Source organism: Lithobates pipiens, unplaced genomic scaffold (assembly GCF_037356315.1).
Source record: "Lithobates pipiens isolate NorthernLeopardFrog02 unplaced genomic scaffold, aLitPip1_a1.2 Scaffold_19, whole genome shotgun sequence".
Classification (NCBI taxonomy): Eukaryota; Metazoa; Chordata; class Amphibia; order Anura; family Ranidae; genus Lithobates; species Lithobates pipiens.
The window spans coordinates 9587365-9606930 of NW_027507764.1; the positions used below are offsets into that span (position 1 = coordinate 9587365).

The 19566-nt window shown below is 51.8% G+C and overlaps 1 protein-coding gene across 1 annotated transcript in view; it reads right to left on the reverse strand.

Annotated features, from left to right (window-relative positions):
• LOC143997902 (secreted Ly-6/uPAR-related protein 1-like) overlaps window positions 1–19566 on the reverse strand; it is a 34677-nt gene that overhangs the window by 14117 nt on the left and 994 nt on the right. The gene's annotated exons all lie outside the window — the stretch shown is intronic.

Here is a 19566-nt window from a genome sequence, read left to right on the forward strand (position 1 = left end):
TACTGTCGTTTTTCACGATCCCACGAACATGTGCAATTTTGAAGCATGACATGTTAGGTAATTATTTACTTGGCGTAACAACATCTTTCTTGTTATACAAAAAAACTGGGCGAACTATTGGCCCGTCTATATACTATCCTAGCCTCTCTATATACTGCCCTAGCCTGTCCATATACTACCTTAGCCTGTCTATATACTACCCTAGCCTGTCTATACATTACCCCAGCCTGTCCCTATACTGCTCTAGCCTGTCCAAATGCTACCCTAGCCTGCCCCTATACTACCCTAGCCTGTCTATATACTACCCTAGCCTGCCCTATACTACCCTAGCCTGTCTATATACTACTCTAGCCTGTCTATATACTACCCTAGCCTGCCCTATACTACCCTAGCCTGTCTATATACTACCCTAGCCTGCCACTATACTGCCCTAGCCTGCCACTATACTGCCCTAGCCTGTCCATATACTACCCTAGCCTGTCCATATACTACCCTAGCCTGCCCCTATACTACTCTACCTTGTCTCTATACTACCCTAGTCTGTCTCTATACTACCCTAGTCTGTCTCTATACTACCCTAGCCTGTCTATATACTACCCTAGCCTGCCCTATACTACCCTAGCCTGTCTATATACTACCCTAGCCTGTGTATACATTACCCCAGCCTGTCCCTATACTGCTCTAGCCTGTCCAAATGCTACCCTAGCCTGCCCCTATACTACCCTAGCCTGTCTATATACTACCCTAGCCTGCCCTATACTACCCTATCCTGTCTATATACTACCCTAGCCTGTCTATATACTACCCTAGTCTGCCCTATACTACCCTAGCTTGTCTATATACTACCCTAGCCTGCCACTATACTGCCCTAGCCTGCCACTATACTGCCCTAGCCTGTCCATATACTACCCTAGCCTGCCCCTATACTACCCTAGCCTGCCCTATACTACTCTACCTTGTCTCTATACTACCCTAGCCTGTCTATATACTACCCTAGCCTGTCTATATACTACCCTAGCCTGTCTATATACTACCCTAGCCTGCCCTATACTACCCTAGCCTGCCCTATACTACCCTAGCCTGTCTATATACTACCATAGCCTACCATATACTACCCTAGCATGTCTATATACTACCCTAGCCTGTCTATATACTACCCTAGCCTGTCTATATACTACCCTAGCCTGTCTATATACTACCCTAGCCTGACTATATACTACCCTAGCCTGCCCCTATACTGCCCTAACCTGTCCATATACTACCCTAGACTGCCCCTATACTACCCTAGCCTGTCTATATACTACCCTAGCCTGTCTATATACTACCCTAGCCTGCCCTATATTACCCTAGCCTATCTATATACTACCCTAGCCTGACTATATACTACTGTACTGTGCTCTATGGCTAATCCTGTTTACCGACCTTGGCTTGTTCTTGACTGTCCTTGTCTGCTTCATATCCCAACCATTGGCATGTTCTTTGACTATCCCTAACTGCTTGTTGCCCTGACCTTTTGGCTAATCACCTGACTATACTTGTTGCTCCAGGCTGCTGCTTCCTACCCCTCTCTCTCCTACCATGAGCGTGAGCTGAGAGACCCTGGGGGCCGCGATCTGGGGCCAGTTGCAGCGCAGTCCATCCTCCCCACTAGAGGCTCTGGTGAGCACCTGCTGGCTTTTAGACTCCACGCCCTGGGGAATCCATGCTCTAGCTCCCAGTGGGATCCATGCTGGTGCAGTGGACCTGCCTTCCTGAACCTTCCATCTCCAGCAATCAGTGGTAGGGTACACTACCTTAGCTGCGCACTCCTGACTCCAACAGTGTGCATCTGTCACCTGACCTCAGGTAACCTGACACACTGGCTCACATAAAACAAGACTTCCTTTCAATGGGGGATCCAGAATGTGACCCAAAATGTAAATCACACAAGAGCAGCACCAGGCCAAATTGTCAGATTTATCATGCAATCGCATAAAGCAGCCAACATGTTTTTGGGGCCGCAGCCCCCTTCATCAGGGCTTCAATATTGCATATGGTTAACAAACTCAAAGAGGTAGAATCATCAGGACACAATAATTGAACAGTGTTGTATAAAAAATATCTCCACAGTTAGTGAGATAACATACCAACCAACCACTGACAGAAAGATGTCATAGATAGTAGTGGAAAAGATACTGCTAATATAAATGACATTCGGCTTGGAAAGCCACGGGGCTGGGGATCCTTGGGGATGTCTTTGACAATATATGGTCAGTTGAGATGAGCAAAAGGTTTGGACCAATCCCGGGGTTTATATATGACCATATATAGTCAATTATATCCTCCCTATTGAACAAATACCTATGACATCACCCAGCCCTCCATTCACATCACTGGACACCTTGACTGATAATGGACTTACATCGGAGGGACTGTGTGCTTATTTACATTTTGCACTTTCTGAGAATGAATAATAGGAGGTACTAATGTACCCATTCCCCCCATTCCCCCCTGGGAGGGAGTAGATGTTTGGGGGCCCCTTATTATAAAGAGTCATCCAGATCACTTTATAAGTACCCCTACTTCCTTTTTGAGGCCCCTAATTTGACCATAATTTTGGTCAGTTGGAATGAGTTAAAGGTTTGGACCCAACCTTGAGCTCTTTCTTATTGAACAAATATGGTCAATTACATCACCCAGGATCCCCGCCCCCCTGTTCATATCACTGGACACCTTGATTGACGATGGATTTACATCAGAGGGACATTAGTAAGTGTGTCCGTGTGTTTAATCACATTTTATTATTTTTGGTGTAACACTCTGATGTTTAGGCAGAGATTCTATTAAATTTAGTTGCCAAGTGATAGTTGCCTTGGCCAATTGTTAGGAGGTCAATTGATTTTGCCCTATTTCTGGAATTGTTGCACTTCTCTCTTCTGTCGCTAGGTGGCCGGGTATCTGGTGACATTAGGTGAGACAAGGGCATTGCAAGGACAGATTAGGAATGAATGTGTCTCAGCCAATGGGCAGGGTTTTCTTGGGTCCCTTGGCCTGCTATTTGGGTAGAGTCAGGTGATTGGGGTTCTGTGCCACTTGGATGGCTGTCTGGGTCAGGGCTCGACAAACCCCAGGCGCCAGGTCGCCAATGCGACCAGAAATCGTGACCTGGCACCTAAGTTGCCACCAGCCCACTCACTATCGATGCCCCAGACATGCAGCAGCATTAACACTGACTGCCGTCCTCCTCCCTCCTTCACACTCTGCAGCACCGCGCTGTGTGTGAAACTGACACGCAATGGAGAGAGGAGGATCTGTCAGCCTGATGTTGGGGTGGGCGGGACCTGGCTAGGGTGGGGGCGGGACCCAGCAAGCTATCAAACACCAGCCAATGGGATCTGGGCGGGCCGCTACGTGTATGTGGCCCGTCCCTTTTCTTAAGCAGCCCAATCGTTGACTGGTGTTTGATAGCTGCTGAGTCCCGCCCACCCCAGCCGGGTCCCGCCCCCCCCGACATCAGGCTGAAATCTGACATATCCACCTCTCTGTTACTTGTCAGTTTCACACCCCGGCAGGGTCCCGCCAGCTCCTCTGTTACATTTCAGTAACAGAGTGCTCCGTGTGAAACCTGCCAGTGCCAATCAGTGCCACCTGCCACCAATCAGTGCCAACCAGTGCCACCTCCAATCAATACCACCTGCAACCAACCAGTGCCACCTGCCAGCGCCAACCAGTGCCAGCGCCAACCAGTGCCACCACCAATCAATACCACCTGCCACCACCAACCAGTGCCACCTGGCACCAACCAGTGCCACCGCCAATCAATGCCACCTGCCACCGCCAATCAGTGCCAGTGCCAACCAGTGGCACCTGCCAGTGCCACCACCAATCAGTGCCACCTGCCAGCGGCAACCAGTGCCATCTACCACCGCCACCCAGTGCCACCTGCCACCACCCAGTGCCAGTGCCAATCAGTGCCACCTACCAGTGCCACCTGTCAGTGCCACCTGCCAGTGCCGAGTGCCACCGCCAGTCAGTGCCACCTGCCACCGCCAATCAGTGCCACCTGCCACCGCCAACCAGTGCCACCTACCAGTGCCACCTACCAGTGCCACCTGCCACCACCTACCAATGCCACCACCAACCAGTGCCACCTGCCACCGCCAATCAGTGCCACCGCCAATCAGTGGCACCTGCCAACACCAACCAGTGCCACCGCCAATCAGTGCCATCTGCCAGTGACAACTAGTGCCATCGCCAACCAGGGCCACCTGCCATCGCCAACCAGGGCCACCTGCCATCGCCAACCAGGGCCAACTGCCATCACCAACCAGGGCCACCTGCCATCACCAACCAGGGCCACCTGCCAGTGCCAATAGTGCCACTTGCCAGGGTCCCGCCCACCCCGACATCAGGCTGAAATCTGACATATCCACCTCTCTGTTACTTGTCAGTTTCACACCCCGGCAGGGTCCCGCCAGCTCCTCTGTTACATTTCAGTAACAGAGTGCTCCGTGTGAAACCTGCCAGTGCCAATCAGTGCCACCTGCCACCAATCAGTGCCAACCAGTGCCACCTCCAATCAATACCACCTGCAACCAACCAGTGCCACCTGCCAGCGCCAACCAGTGCCAGCGCCAACCAGTGCCACCACCAATCAATACCACCTGCCACCACCAACCAGTGCCACCTGGCACCAACCAGTGCCACCGCCAATCAATGCCACCTGCCACCGCCAATCAGTGCCAGTGCCAACCAGTGGCACCTGCCAGTGCCACCACCAATCAGTGCCACCTGCCAGCGGCAACCAGTGCCATCTACCACCGCCACCCAGTGCCACCTGCCACCACCCAGTGCCAGTGCCAATCAGTGCCACCTACCAGTGCCACCTGTCAGTGCCACCTGCCAGTGCCGAGTGCCACCGCCAGTCAGTGCCACCTGCCACCGCCAATCAGTGCCACCTGCCACCGCCAACCAGTGCCACCTACCAGTGCCACCTGCCACCACCTACCAATGCCACCACCAACCAGTGCCACCTGCTACCGCCAATCAGTGCCACCGCCAATCAGTGGCACCTGCCAACACCAACCAGTGCCACCGCCAATCAGTGCCATCTGCCAGTGACAACTAGTGCCATCGCCAACCAGGGCCACCTGCCATCGCCAACCAGGGCCACCTGCCATCGCCAACCAGGGCCACCTGCCATCACCAACCAGGGCCACCTGCCATCACCAACCAGGGCCACCTGCCATCACCAACCAGGGCCACCTGCCAGTGCCAATAGTGCCACTTGCCAGTTTCAAACCAGTGTCACCTGCCAGTTCCAAACCAGTGTCACCTGCCAGTTCCAAACCAGTGTCACCTGCCAATGCCAACTAGTGTCACCTGTCGGTGCCATCTGGCAGTTCCACGTGCCTTCCAGTGGCAACCAGTGCCACCTGGCAGTGCCAGCCAGTTCCATCTGTTGCCAGCCTTACTCTTTCTGGTCAGCCCATACCCCTGATGTAACAGCGTTTCAATGGAGTTATTGACTGGGTGCTCCATTGTGAGTTAGGGATAGGGGGTAAAAATGAGTGGCCTTACCCCGGGAGCTGAAAAAAAAACTGGCTCCTAACTTTTTTAACTGGCTCCTAAATTCAAAGCAAATTTGTCAACCCCTGGTCTGGGTGGACGTGTGTCATAATGCCCCGGGCTGTTAGGCCCTAAGCATTGGGCCTATCCCAGGGACATCTGGCTGATGTCTGAAGGCCTATCGAGAAGCAAGAGAGCAGTGTAGGGTTGGGACTGCGGCTTGCAGTCCAACCAGAAGTAACGGTTCCTCTGGCCGGGAACCAGTTGTGGTCGGAGGTAGAAGGAATGCTGTCACCACTATGTCCACTGTGAGTAAGCTGAGGCCAGTACCAGAGCAGACTTCTCACCAGCCGGGGATGGTGAAGAAGTGGGAAAGCTTCAGAAAGTGCCAAGTCAGGGACCCAGCGGGACAACGGAGGCGACGCTTGTGGAGTGTCAAGCCAGGGACCTAACTTGTCAGCGGGGGTGAAGCTTGAGGAGTATCTGTGAGTGCCAAGCCAGGGACCCAGCAGGGAAGCGGGGGTGACACTTGAGGAAGATACTGATTGCTAGATTGGAAGAGCTCAGGGCATCCAGTGGCAGTGGATCAGTAAGTCTAGTGAAAGACTGAGGGCTCAGTGGAAGTGAAGTTCTACAATAGGAAAGAGTTCTTTGCAACCTGTTAGAAGCTGTTGCAAGACTGTTGCATAGTTAGTCAGGTTGAAAAAAGACACAAGTCCATCCAGTTCAACCACAAAAAAAAAAAAAATATAATAATATCATACAATCCCATATACCCAATTCTATACCCACAGTTGATCCAGAGGAAGGCAAAAAACCCCAGCAGAGCATGATCCAATTTGCTAAAGCAGGGGAAAAAATTCCTTCCTGATCAACTTTACCTATAAATGTCAGTACCCAGTTATATTATGTACACTTAGGCCGCGTACACACGGGCGGATTGTCTGGCCAACTTAGTCCGCTGAAACGTGTTTCAGCGGACAATCCGCTCGTGTGTGGGCTTCAGCGGACTTTTTCAGCGGACAGTCTGACGGACTTAGTCTTTCGGAATTTCCGTAATTTTGTCCGTCCAAACTTGGTTTCAGCGGACAATCCGCTCGTGAGTAGGCTAGTTGGACGGACTAAGTATGGCGCATGCTCAGAAAGGATTTACACGGCCGAAGGTTGCATTGCAGTGTATTGGACGTCGAATTTCTAGTCCCGTCGTACGTGCCGTACACGTCATCGCGCAAGCTTTCGGCGGACTGTCTGTTCATCGTGTGTGGTCAAGTCCATTCATTCGAAAGTTGGACGGACTGTCTGTCGGATTGTCTGACGAACTTAGTTGGGCAGACAATCCGCCCGTGTGTACGCGGCCTTAGGAAATAATCCAGGATTTTCTTAAAGCAATCTACTGAGCTGGCCAGAACCACCTCTGCAGGGAGTCTATTCCACATTTTCACAGCTCTTAGCCCTTGTACACACGGTCGGAAATTCCGTCGGAATGTGTCCGATCGGAGCGTTTTGTCGGATATTCCGACTGTGTGTGGTCTGCATCGGACTGTTTCCGTCGGAATATCCGTCGGACCAACTTTTCCAACTTGCAGGAAATATTTTCCCACAAAATGCTCCTATCGGACATACTCCGATCATGTGTAGCTTACTCCAACGGACCAAGTGCCACGCATGCTCAGATCAAATTCCTAGGCCAAAGCTTTTGGCTACTAGCCTGAACGTAGTCCCGCCATACGCGGCTTACGTCACTGCGCTCTTGGCAACCGGAAATTCCGACAACTTGGTCCGACCGTGTGTATGCAACATCACTTCCGGACCTCGTCCGCAATTAATCCGTCGGAATTACTCAGATGGATTTGGTCATCGGAATCTCCGATCGTGTGTACAAGGGCTTACTGTGAAGAAACCTTTACGTATTTGGAGATTAAATCTCTTTTCCTCTAGACGTAAAGAGTGCCCCCTTGTCCTCTTTGTTGACTGTAAAGTGAATAACTCGACACCAAGTTCACTATATGGACCCCTTATATATTTGTACATGTTGATCATATCCCCCCTTAATCGACTCTTATCAAGAGTGAATAAATTCAGTTCCTCTAATCTCTCCTCATAGCTGAGCTCCTCCGTGCCTCTTATCAGTCTGGTTGCCCTTCTCTGCACTTTCTCCAGTTCCCCGATATCCTTCTTGAGAACTGGAGCCCAAAACTGAACGGCATATTCCAGATGAGGTCTTACTAATGATTTGAACAGGGGGGCAAAATGATATCTCTCTCTCTGGAGTCCATACCTCTCTTAATACTGGAAAGGATTTTGCTCGCTTTGGAAACCACAGCTTGGCATTGCATGCTATTATTGAGCTTATGATCTACCAAAACCCCCAGATCCTTCTCCACTATGGATCCCCCCAGTTGTACTCCCCCTAGTATGTATGATGCATATTCTTAGCCCCCAAGGGCATAACTTCACATTTCACAACATTGAACCCCATCTGCCACATAGTCGGACAATTAGACAGAGCATTGAGGTCGGCTTGTAAATTGGAGACATCCTGTAAGGACGTTATTCCACTGCATAGCTCGGTGTCATCTGCAAAGACGGAAATGTTACTTTTGATCCCAGACCCAATATCATTTATAAAGATATTAAAAAGTAAGGGTCCCAGCACTGAACCTTGGGGTACACCACTGATAACCTTACACCATTCAGAGTGAAGCCGCGTACACACGTGGCGGACTGTCTGGCCAACTTAGTCCGTCAGACAATCCGACGGACAGTCCGTCATACTTTTGAATGAACGGACTTGCCCACACACGGCACTTTTTGAGCGGACTAATACGGCGTACTAAGTCCGCCATACTCTCCGCCCTACTTTTGAAATGAACGGACTCGCCCACACACGCGGAGGAAAGTCCGCTCATTTCGAGCGCGTCTCCAGGTAGGCGGGGCCCGCGAAGGAGACGTCGCTGACCCCTCCGCCTGGTATGGACTTAAAGGGAAACCCAAACGCCGAAAAAAATCGGCGTGGGGGTCCCCCCCAAGTCCACAACAGACCCTTGTCCGAGCACGCTACCCGGCCGGCCAGGAAAGGGGGGCGAGCGAGCGCCCCCCCCTCCTGAGCCGTACCAGGCCGCGTGCCTTGGGGAAGGGGGGGCTGCGCGGCCCCCCAACCCCAAAGCACCTTGTCCCCATGTTGATGAGGACAAGGGCCTCTTCCCGACAACCCTGGCCGTTGGTTGTCGGGGTCTGCGGGCGGGGGGCTTATCGGAATCCGGGAGCCCCCTTTAATAAGGGGGCCCCCGGATACCGGCCCCCCACCCTATGTGAATGAGTATGGGTTACAATGTACTCCTACCCATTCACTTGTGGAAAAAAAGTACCAAAAAAAACACAACACAGGGTTAAAATATTTTATTGCACAGCTCCGGGGGTCTTCCGTCTTCGGGAGTCTTCTCGCCGGACTCCTCCGCTATCTTCTTGTAGCTCTTTTGCTAGCGGAGGAGTCCGGCTTTCTTCCTCGCCGCTGGCCTCTTCTCCCGACTTCGGGGGTCTTGTCCCCCTCTTCGGTTCTTCTGCCGGGCCACCGCGCCTTCTTATAGCTCTTTTACAGGCGGTGGCCCGGTCTTCTGTCGCTGCCGCCGCCGCCGCCTTCCGTTCTTCTTCTTCTTCTTCTTCTTCTCCAGGAGATGTTGCCTCGACGATCTCTCCGGCCGGAATGCCAGGGCCGCGCTGCGCGGCCATTTATATAGGGACAATGGGGCGGTGTCACATGGCTTTATGTCACATGGTTTGGTCACATGGTGACCCCGCCCCCTTACGATGTCATAGTCCCCATGTGACATCAACCCATGTGACCAAACCATGTGACATAAAGCCATGTGACACCGCCCCATTGTCCCTATATAAATGGCCGCGCAGCGCGGCCCTGGCATTCCGGCCGGAGAGATCGGCGAGGCAACATCTCCTGGAGAAGAAGAAGAAGAAGAAGAAGAAGAAGAAGAAGAAGAAGAAGAAGAAGAAGAAGAAGAAGAAGAAGAAGAAGAACGGAAGGCGGCGGCGACGGCGACGGCGGCGACAGAAGACCGGGCCACCGCCTGTAAAAGAGCTATAAGAAGGTGCGGTGGCCCGGCAGAAGAACCGAAGAGGGGGACAAGACCCCCGAAGTCGGGAGAAGAGGCCGGTGGCGAGGAAGAAAACCGGACTCCTCCGCTAGCAAAAGAGCTACAAGAAGATAGCGGAGGAGTCCGGCGAGAAGACCCCCGAAGACGGAAGACCCCCGTAGCTGTGCAATAAAATATTTTAACCCTGTGTTGTGTTTTTTTTGTACTTTTTTTCCACAGGTGAATGGGTAGGGGTACATTGTACCCCATACTCATTCACATAGGGTGGGGGGCCGGTATCCGGGGGCCCCCTTATTAAAGGGGGCTCCCGGATTCCGATAAGCCCCCCGCCCGCAGACCCCGACAACCAACGGCCAGGGTTGTCGGGAAGAGGCCCTTGTCCTCATCAACATGGGGACAAGGTGCTTTGGGGTGGGGGGGCCGCGCGGCCCCCCCTTCCCCAAGGCACCCCCCCATGTTGAGGGCACGCGGCCTGGTACGGCTCAGGAGGGGGGGTGCTCGCTCGCCCCCCTTTCCTGGCCGGCCGGGTAGCGTGCTCGGACAAGGGTCTGTTGTGGACTTGGGGGGGACCCCCACGCCGATTTTTTTCGACGTTGGGGTTCCCCTTTAAGTCCATACCAGGTGGCGGGGCCAGCGACGTCTCCTTCACGGGCCCCGCCTACCTGGATACCCGCTCGAAATGAGCGGACTTTTCTCCGGGCGGGAAAAGTCCGCTCATTTCAAAAGTACGGCGGACTGGCACACACACGGACGGACTGTCCGCTGAAATGCGAGTCCGACGGACAATATTTCCAATAGGGATGAGCCGAACACCCCCCGGTTCGGTTCGCACCAGAACTCTCGAACGGACCCCGCGTTCGTAACGAACGTTAGAACCCCATTGAAGTCTATGGGACTCGAACGTTCGAAATGGAAAGTGCTAATTTTAACGGCTAATATGCAAGATACTGTCCTAAAAAGGGTTTGGGGACCTGGCTCCTGCCTCAGGGGACATGGGTCAATGCAAAAAAAAGTTTCAAAAATGGCCGTTTTGGCGGGAGCACTGATTTTAATGACGATTAAAGTGAAAAAAAAAAGTGAAATATTCCTTTAAATATGGTGACTGGGGGGTGTCTGTAGTATGCCTGTGAAGTGCCACGTGTTTCCCGTGTTTAAAACAGTCCCTGCACAAAATGACATTAAACGGAAATAACACCATTTAAAACTGCTTGCGGTTTTAATGTTATATCTGGTTCCTGCAATATGGTTGAAAATCATTCAGAAAAATGGCATGGGTAGCCCTCCCTGCCCATTACCAGCCTATTTGGGTCTTGTACGCATATTAAGGGGAACCCCGTACCCATATTAAAAAAAGGAAATGCGTGTGGCCCCCAGGCCCTATATACTCAGAACAGCAGTATACAGGCGGTGCAAACAAGACAGGGACTGTGTAGGTTTGTTGTGTTAAGTTGAATCTGTTTGTAATTTTCAACTGGTACATTTTTAAAGTGTAGCTCCAGTCAAAAAAACAATTTTTAAGCTTTTTGGAAAACATAGGGAAGGGTTATCACCCCTGTATAATTTGTTTTGTCGTCCATCTTTTTTCATCTCACTTGCTGCTGTCTGATGTTTGTAAGTTGGATGTTTGAAAGTAGGGGCCTGCCCTATATGCTCTGCAGAAATGGCGGAACAAGGTGTTGGTTTTGCCACAACATTGTAAGCCCTCAAAGTGACTCTTGGTGGGCGCTGGAGCGCCCTGCTGTGAACGATTATATCAAGAATTGTAATTACATGCCATTGTTGAACAGTGGTAGAAAAATTGACCTTTGGTGGTTGTGGTGCTGGTGCCACAACACTATAAGTCCTCACCGTTACTCTGGGTGGGCACAGGAAATATTATATCAAGAATTGTAATTACATGTCCCTGTTAAACAGGGGCAGAAAAATTGGGCCTTAGGCACTGGTGCCATCACACTGCAACCTCTGCCATATACTCTAGTTTTATTGCAGGAATTAGCCCTGCTGCAAAGCATTGCATCAAAAATTGTACTTAAACGCCCCTGTTAAACAGGGGCAGAAAAATTGGGCCTTACGCACTGGTGCTGGTGCCACCACACTCCAACCTCTGCCATATACTCTAGTTTTATCGGTTACATCAGCTTCAGGTGCTTGGTAGCTGTGGGTGATCCAAGACTGATTCATCTTGATGAAGGTCAGTCGATCAACTGATTCGGTGGACAGGCGCACCCTGTGATCGGTAACAAAGCCACCAGCAGCACTGAAGGTGCGCTCCGAAAGAACGCTGGATGCAGGACAGGCCAGTAGCTCAATTGCATACTGTGCAAGCTCTGGCCAGTGATCCATCCTCAAGACCCAGTAAGCCAGAGGATTTTCAGTGGGAAAGGTGCCCAAGTCTGACCTTGCCCCTAGGTATTCCTGCACCATGTAAATCAGACGCTGGCGATGGGTGCTGGAACCAATCATACCTTGGGGCTGCGGACTAAAAAATTGTCTGAAAGCATCAGTCAGACGGCCACCTTCTCCACCGCTCCTTCTGACTGATGCCTCAGCAACACGTTGTCCAGGACCAGGAGTTTGTAACCTCCCAGTCTCTGGGAACGCGTTGCACAGAGCTTTCTGCAAGGCCTCCCGGAGATGTCTCATCCTCTGCTCCCTCTGCAATGGCAAGATAAGGTCGGCAACCTTACCCTTGTACCGTGGATCAAGGAGAGTGGCCAGCCAGTAATGGTCCCTCTCCTTGATCCGAAGAATACGAGGATCCTTTCGCAGGCTTTGCAGGATCAGGGAGGCCATGCAGCGTAGGTTAGCTGAGGCATTCGGTCCGGAGTCCTCTGGGTCACTAAGGACAACATGATCCGCAGCTACCTCCTCCCAGCCACGTACAAGTCCACGTGTTTCTTGGGACTGTAAATCATCCCTATAAGACTGCTGATGCTGATGCTGAGTGCCAGCCTCCACCTCCATGCTGACACAATCATCCTCCTCCTCCTCTTCCTCCTCCTCACCCTCTTCCTGTGTGATGGGTGGCACAGCAGGAACACTGTCTGGATAAAGGGGGCCTTGAGAGGCAAGGAAGTCCTCCTCTTCCTGCCTCTGTTCTGCCTCAAGTGCCCTGTCCATTATTCCACGCAGCGTATGCTCCAAGAGGTGGACAAGAGGTATAGTGTCACTGATGCATGCACTGTCACTGCTCACCATCCTTGTGGCCTCCTCAAATGGTGACAGGACAGTGCATGCATCCCTGATCATGCCCCACTGGCGTGGTGAGAAAAAACCAAGCTCCCCTGACCCTGTCCTGGTGCCGTAGTCGCACAGGTACTCATTGATGGCCCTCTGCTGCGTGTGCAGCCGCTGCAGCATGGCCAATGTTGAGTTCCATCTGGTGGGCATGTCACATATAAGGCGGTTCTTGGGCAGGTTCAACTCCTTTTGGAGCTCAGCCAGCCGAGCACAGGCATTAAATGATCGGCGGAAATGCACACAGACTTTCCTGGCCTGCTTCAGGACATCATGTAAGCCGGGGTACCTGCCCAAGAACCGCTGCACCACCAGGTTAAGGACGTGAGCTACACAGGGAACATGGGTCAGTTGTCCCTGTCGGAGGGCGGAGAGGAGGTTGGTGCCATTGTCGCAAACCACCATTCCTGGCTTAAGCTGGCGTGGCGTCAACCACCTCTCGGCCTGCCCCTGCAGAGCTGACAAAACATCCGTCCCAGTGTGGCTCCTGTCCCCCAAACAAACCAGCGCAAGCACGGCATGGCATCGTTTTGCCTGCGTACTTGCGTAGCCCCTGGAACGCCTACGGAGCACCGCTGGTTCTGAGGACAGAGCACTGGAAGAGGCCATGGAGGAAGAAGAAGAGGAGGGGGTGGAGGAGAGAGGTGTGTCACAACCAATAGTAGCATTTTGGAGGCGTGGTGGCGGAACAACCTCCAACACTACTGCACCTTGTCCTGCATCCTTCCCAGCAGTCAGAAGAGTGACCCAATGGGCCGTGAAAGACAGGTAACGTCCCTGTCCATGCCTGCTGGACCATGAGTCAGCGGTAATATGCACCTTACCGCTGACCGCCCTGTCCAGCGAGGCAAGGACATTGCCTTCCACATGCCGGTAGAGAGCCGGAATCGCCTTCCGTGAGAAAAAGTGGCGTTTGGGGACCTGCCACTGAGGAACCGCACATTGTACAAACTCACGGAAGGGGGCCGAGTCTACCAACTGAAAAGGCAGCAGTTGAAGTGCTAGCAATTTAGCTAAGCTAGCATTCAACCGCTGGGCATGTGGATGGCTGGGAGTAAACTTCATCCGCCGGTCCAGCGGCTGGGGCAGGGACATTTGCCTGCTATAATCGGATGTGGATGTACAACTAGCAGAGTTCCCAGAAGCACTTGGCTGTGACACACCTAATTCTACACCTTCATTCCTCTCAGAGCAGGTTTCAGAGAGGACTGAAGGTCTAGTGGGGTTGGAGATGCCAGCTGATGAGGAGCAAGGAGAGGTCCGCTTTGTTCTTTGGTGTGGGTCTTTGAGGTACGCTTGCCAACGAGCTGCATGGCAGGTCAACATATGTCTGGTCAAGCATGTGGTGCCCAAGCGGCTGATGTTTTGGCCACGTGAGATACGCTTGAGACATATGTTGCAAATAGCAGCGGTGCGATCTGATGCACTCGTCTCAAAAAAGGCCCACACCAAAGAACTTTTAGAATAACGCGCAGAGGAAGCGCTCTGCGCAGGCGGAGCTCTGCGGTGTGATTCAGTCGGTGTGCTGCCCCTAAGCTGGCCCCCGGAGGGCATCCTGCCTCGTTGGACATGTGCCTCCTCCTCCTCCTCCTCCTCCTCCCTCCTTCCAGGCACCCACGTGGAGTCAGTGCCCTCATCATCCCCTCCCTCTTCATCGCTGTAGCAAACCTGGCAGTATGCTGCAGCTTGTGGAACATGACTGCCAGATTGCGGTCCTTCTTGAGCATCCTCTCTCTCTGCGCTCACGCTACTGCCTTCTTCTAGCTGAGTGTCATCATCAGAGCCCACCAAACACTGGGCATCCTCCTGGAGCATGTACCCAACACTGTGCTCAAAGAGTTCAGGAGACTCCTCAGGAGGACGTGGTGGGTCTAGGGAAGGAGTCACTGATGATGACATTGAGAGGAGGGAAGACGATGCGCTGGCAGCTGCTTTGCTACTACCCTGAGACTGGGTGAGAGAGGATGAGGAGGATGAAGAGGGCTTGGTCATCCACTCTACCAAGTCGTTGGCATGTTGCGGTTCAACATGTCCAGCTGCAGAAAAGAAGGACAAGCGTGTCCCATGGCCACGTGCTGATGACAATGCACCGCGTCCACGACCAGCACTGTTGTCTCTAGACACAGAGCCTGCTTGCCCTCTTTTATCGGCTCGCGCCTGTCTGCCTCTCCTTGCTGGCCTTCCAGACATGGTAATGGCCTGAAGGGAGTTGGGTAAAACAGTAGTTGGGTAGTTTATATTGTGCTGGAGGCACACAACACCCACTAACTCCTGCAGATGCCTTTTTTATAGAACACCAGAGATAAAGGGGTATATACAGATGTATACTGTGCTGTGCTGGAGGCACACACAACTTCCAATAACTACTGCAGATGACAATTGGGCCCAAATAGAGAACAGCTATGTAGGTGGATTATAGCGGTATGTACTGGGTACAGAGCACGCAGACAGCACGCACTATCTCCTAACACTACTGACTGCAAGCTCTATTATAAAAGATAGATCACTAGCTATATAGGTGAGGTGAATATCACGGTGTATACTGCGGTCAGGGCACGCAGACAATAACCAGAAAACAGCAGAGTTAAAGGGGTATATACAGATGTATACTGTGCTGTGCTGGAAGCACACACAACTTCCAATAACTCCTGCAGATGGCAATCGGGCTCAAATAGAGAACAGCTATGTAGGTGGATATAGCGGTATGTACTGGGTACAGAGCACGCAGACAGCACGCACTAACACTACTGACTGCAAGCTCTATTATTAAAGCTAGATCACTAGCTATATAGGTGAGGTGAATATAGTGGTGTATACTGCGGTCAGGGCACAGACAGTAACCACTACACAAGAGCAAGATAGTAAATCAGCCAAAAACGATTGGTGTGTACTGTGTTGAAGGTACACAGAACACCCACTGCTTCAGATGCCAACACACTACACGAGGCCGCCTCAAAGGCGGCCTTATATAGTGTGGGGCGTGCACTACACAGCCTGAGCTATGATTGGCCACAGGCAGGATGCCTGTGGCCAACCATGGCTCTCCTCGCTGCTGGCACTGCGATTGGCCAAGCATGCGGGGTCACAGTGCATGCTTGGCCAATCATGAGCCAGCAATGCACTGCGCCATCGCAGTGCATTGTGGGCCACACGAATTTTGCCTCGAACGGCCCAAACGTTCGGAATTCGGCGAACGCCCGAACGACCAATGTTCGAGTCGAACTTACGTTCGACTCGAACACGAAGCTCATCCCTAATTTCCAACATTCCAAAATACTTAGTCCGCCAGATTGCACGCTGAAAAAGTCCGCTGAAGCCCACACACGAGCGGACTGTCCGCTGAAATGTGTTTCGGCGGACTAAGTTGGGCAGACAGTCCGCCCGTGTGTACGCGGCTTAAGAATCATTAACCACTACTGTAGCCATAGGAGATAGCGTTCCGACACATGCGGATGTGGTGTCTGGCTATATACCTTTCCCTGCATGGCTGTCTGCCTATAGAAGTCTCGGAGTCTGCCATTTAACATTGCATCTACCTAAGGGTGTCCTGGTCCTAATCCTCTCTCCCACAGTTCTGTTTAAGAGACAATAAATCTCTTTGCATTCAAGAAGTGCCTGGCACCCATCAATCTATTTTGCATTACACCAACCATGCCTTGTAACCAACTCTACACAGAAGGATGTCAGCTGTCCCTAACTCTGGCGGTCACCATTAGGCCTAGAGAGCCACGGGACTTTGCTACATTGGGAATGAGTAATAGAAGGTACTATTGTGTCAATGTATCCATTTTACCTAGGAGAGGGGGGATATTTGGGCTCCCCTAATTAAATTAGATTCCTTTATAGATAGCCCACATCTTTTTGAGGCCCTTATCCCTCAACGGTGCAAGAATGTTTCTTTGCAATGGTGGAAGGAAGCTTTGGCACTCTCTCTTACCGCAATTGTTGAAAAGTATGTGGCCTGGTATGGTGCAGGAAGTGAGGGGTGCACGCTTGCTATGACAATTGCGCGGTCATACAACACTGTACCCAAATGAAATTTTTCTCATTTTTTTCCCACAAATAGAACTTTCTTTTGGTGGTATTTAGTTACAGCTCGGAGTTTTATTTTTTGCTAAACAAACAAAAAAAGATCATGTTTAATAGTTTGTTATAAAAATTTGCAAACTGGTCATTTTTCTCCTTCATTGAAGTGCGCTGATTAGGCGGCACTGATAGGCTGCACTGGTGGGCACTGATGGGCTGCATTGGTGGGCACTGATAGGCTGCATTGGTGGGCACTGATAGGCTGCACTGGTGGGCACTGATAGGCATAGTTAAGGCGGCACTAATAGGCACAGATAAGGCGGCACCGATGGGCACAGATAAGGCGGCACTGATGGGTAAAGATGGGCACGGATGGGTGGCACGGATGGGTGGCACGGATGGGTGGCACGGATGGGCACTGATAGGTACCACTGATAGATGGGACTGATGGGCACTGATAGGTGGCACTGATAGGTGGCTCTGATAGGTGGCACTGCTGGGCACTGATGGGCGGCACTGCTGGGCACTGGTAGATGACACTGATGGGCACGGATAAGTGGCACTGGGGTGCAGCACCTTTGAGGCAGATTGTGGGCACTGCTGGGTGGCACTGTGGGTGGCACTGTGGGTGGCACTGTGGGCACTGCTGGGTGGCACTGTGGGCACTGCTGGGTGGCACTGACGGGGGGCACTTACTTTTAAAACATTTGGCACTGCAGGGGGCAGGTGGGCACTGGCAGGGGGCAGGTAAGCACTAGCAGGGCTGGCCGTGATCGGGACTGTCAGCGCGAGGAGGAATAATAGCCGATTACCGGCTCCGTTATATCACATGATCAGCTGTCATTGGCTGACAGCTGGTCACGTGATAAGGGGTCGGTATCGACCCCTTGCACGGATCGGTGATCAGGCGAGTCTCATGGACTCAGGGGGCGCGCAGGCCGCTCGTGCACGGAACGACGTCAATAGACGTAGTCCCGGCAAAGGAGATCCGCGCTGTAGCCGTCATTTGGCTATAGCGCGGATCTCAAGTGGTTAAATGAAGCCCCACATCCTGTTTGAGGCCCTTATCCCTCAATATTGAAAGAGGGCTCCTTTGCAGGGGTGGATGGGCCTTGACACCCCCACTTGCAAGGTCACCCCCCAGTGTTGAAAGGCATGTGGCCTGGTATGGTACAGAAAGAGGGAGTGGATTCTTGCCCCCCCCCCCCCCACGAACTCCCACATCCTTTTAGAGGCCCTTAACCCTCAACATTAAAAGAGGGCTCCTTTGCACGGGGGGGGGGGGGTTTGACACCCCCTTTTGCAAGGTTGCCCCACCAACGTTGAAAGTTATGCGGCCTTGCATGGTGCAGGAAGTGGGAGGGGGGGTGCATGCTTGCCATCCTTTATAAGTCCCCCCACCTTACCCCTTAACATTGGAAGAATGTTCCTTTGCAAGGGTGAGGAAGAGCTTTGACACTCCCTCTGGAAGGTTTCCCAATATTGGTCCAATATTGAAATGTATGTAGCCAGGGATGCTAAAGGAAGAGGGGGCGCATGTTCACCATCCTCTCTATTCCATACCTCCCAACTTTTTGAGATGGGAATGAGGGACACTTATCAGCAAAAGTATGCAGGCATAGGACACACCCCTTACCACACCCCCTTAAAGAAGAATTGTACAAAAAACAAAGATTGGTTAAACCCACAAGTGCTTTTTTTTACTGCTACTATTCCTTTATATTGGCTTTTGGAATTTACAAATGCAGCAATTTAGAAATCAGATGAGAGGTTTAGTGCTGGGAAACACTTTTTGATAGATAAAAAGTGCATTTTATATACTTCTATATAGATCAGACCAAAATGAGGGACAAAATGAGGAGGAATGAGGGACAGAGGGGACATTGCTCCAAATCAGGGACAGTCCCTCCAAATCAGGGACAGTCCCTCCAAATCAGGGACAGTTGGGAGCTATGTCTATTCTTTATAAGTTTCCCACACAAACCCCAATCTTTTTTGGGGCCCTTATCCCTCAACATTTTAAGAAGGCTTCTTTGCAATGGTGGAGGGAAGCTCTGACACCTCCTCTTGCAAGGTTGCCCCAACAACGTTGAAAGGAATGTGGCCTTGTATGGTACAGAAAGAGGGGGTGCATGCTTGCCATCCTCCCTAACATTTACCACATCCTTTGTAAGGCCTTTATCCCTCAACATTGAAAGAGGGCTCCTTTGCAAGGGTGGGGGGGGGGGGGGGGGTTGACACCCCCACTTGCAAGGTTACCTCCCCGTGTTGCAAGGTATGAGGAATGGTATGATACAGGAAATAGGGGGGGGTGCATGCTTGCCATCCTCCCTAACATTTACCACATCCTTTGTAAGGCCTTTATCCCTCAACATTGAAAGATGGCTCCTTTGCAAGGGTGGGGTGGGGAGTTTTGACACCCCAACTTGCAAGGTTACCCCCTGTGTTGCAAGGTATGAGGAATGGTATGGTACAGGAAAAGGGGGGGGGGGGTGCATGCTTGCCATCCTCCCTACCCTTTAAAAGTAGTACCCATAAACTCCCATATACTTTTTGAGGGCTGTATCCTTCAATTTTTTAAGAAATGTGTGTGTGTGTGGGGGGGGGCTTTGGCACTTCCTCCAGAAGGTTCCCCCACCAGTGATGA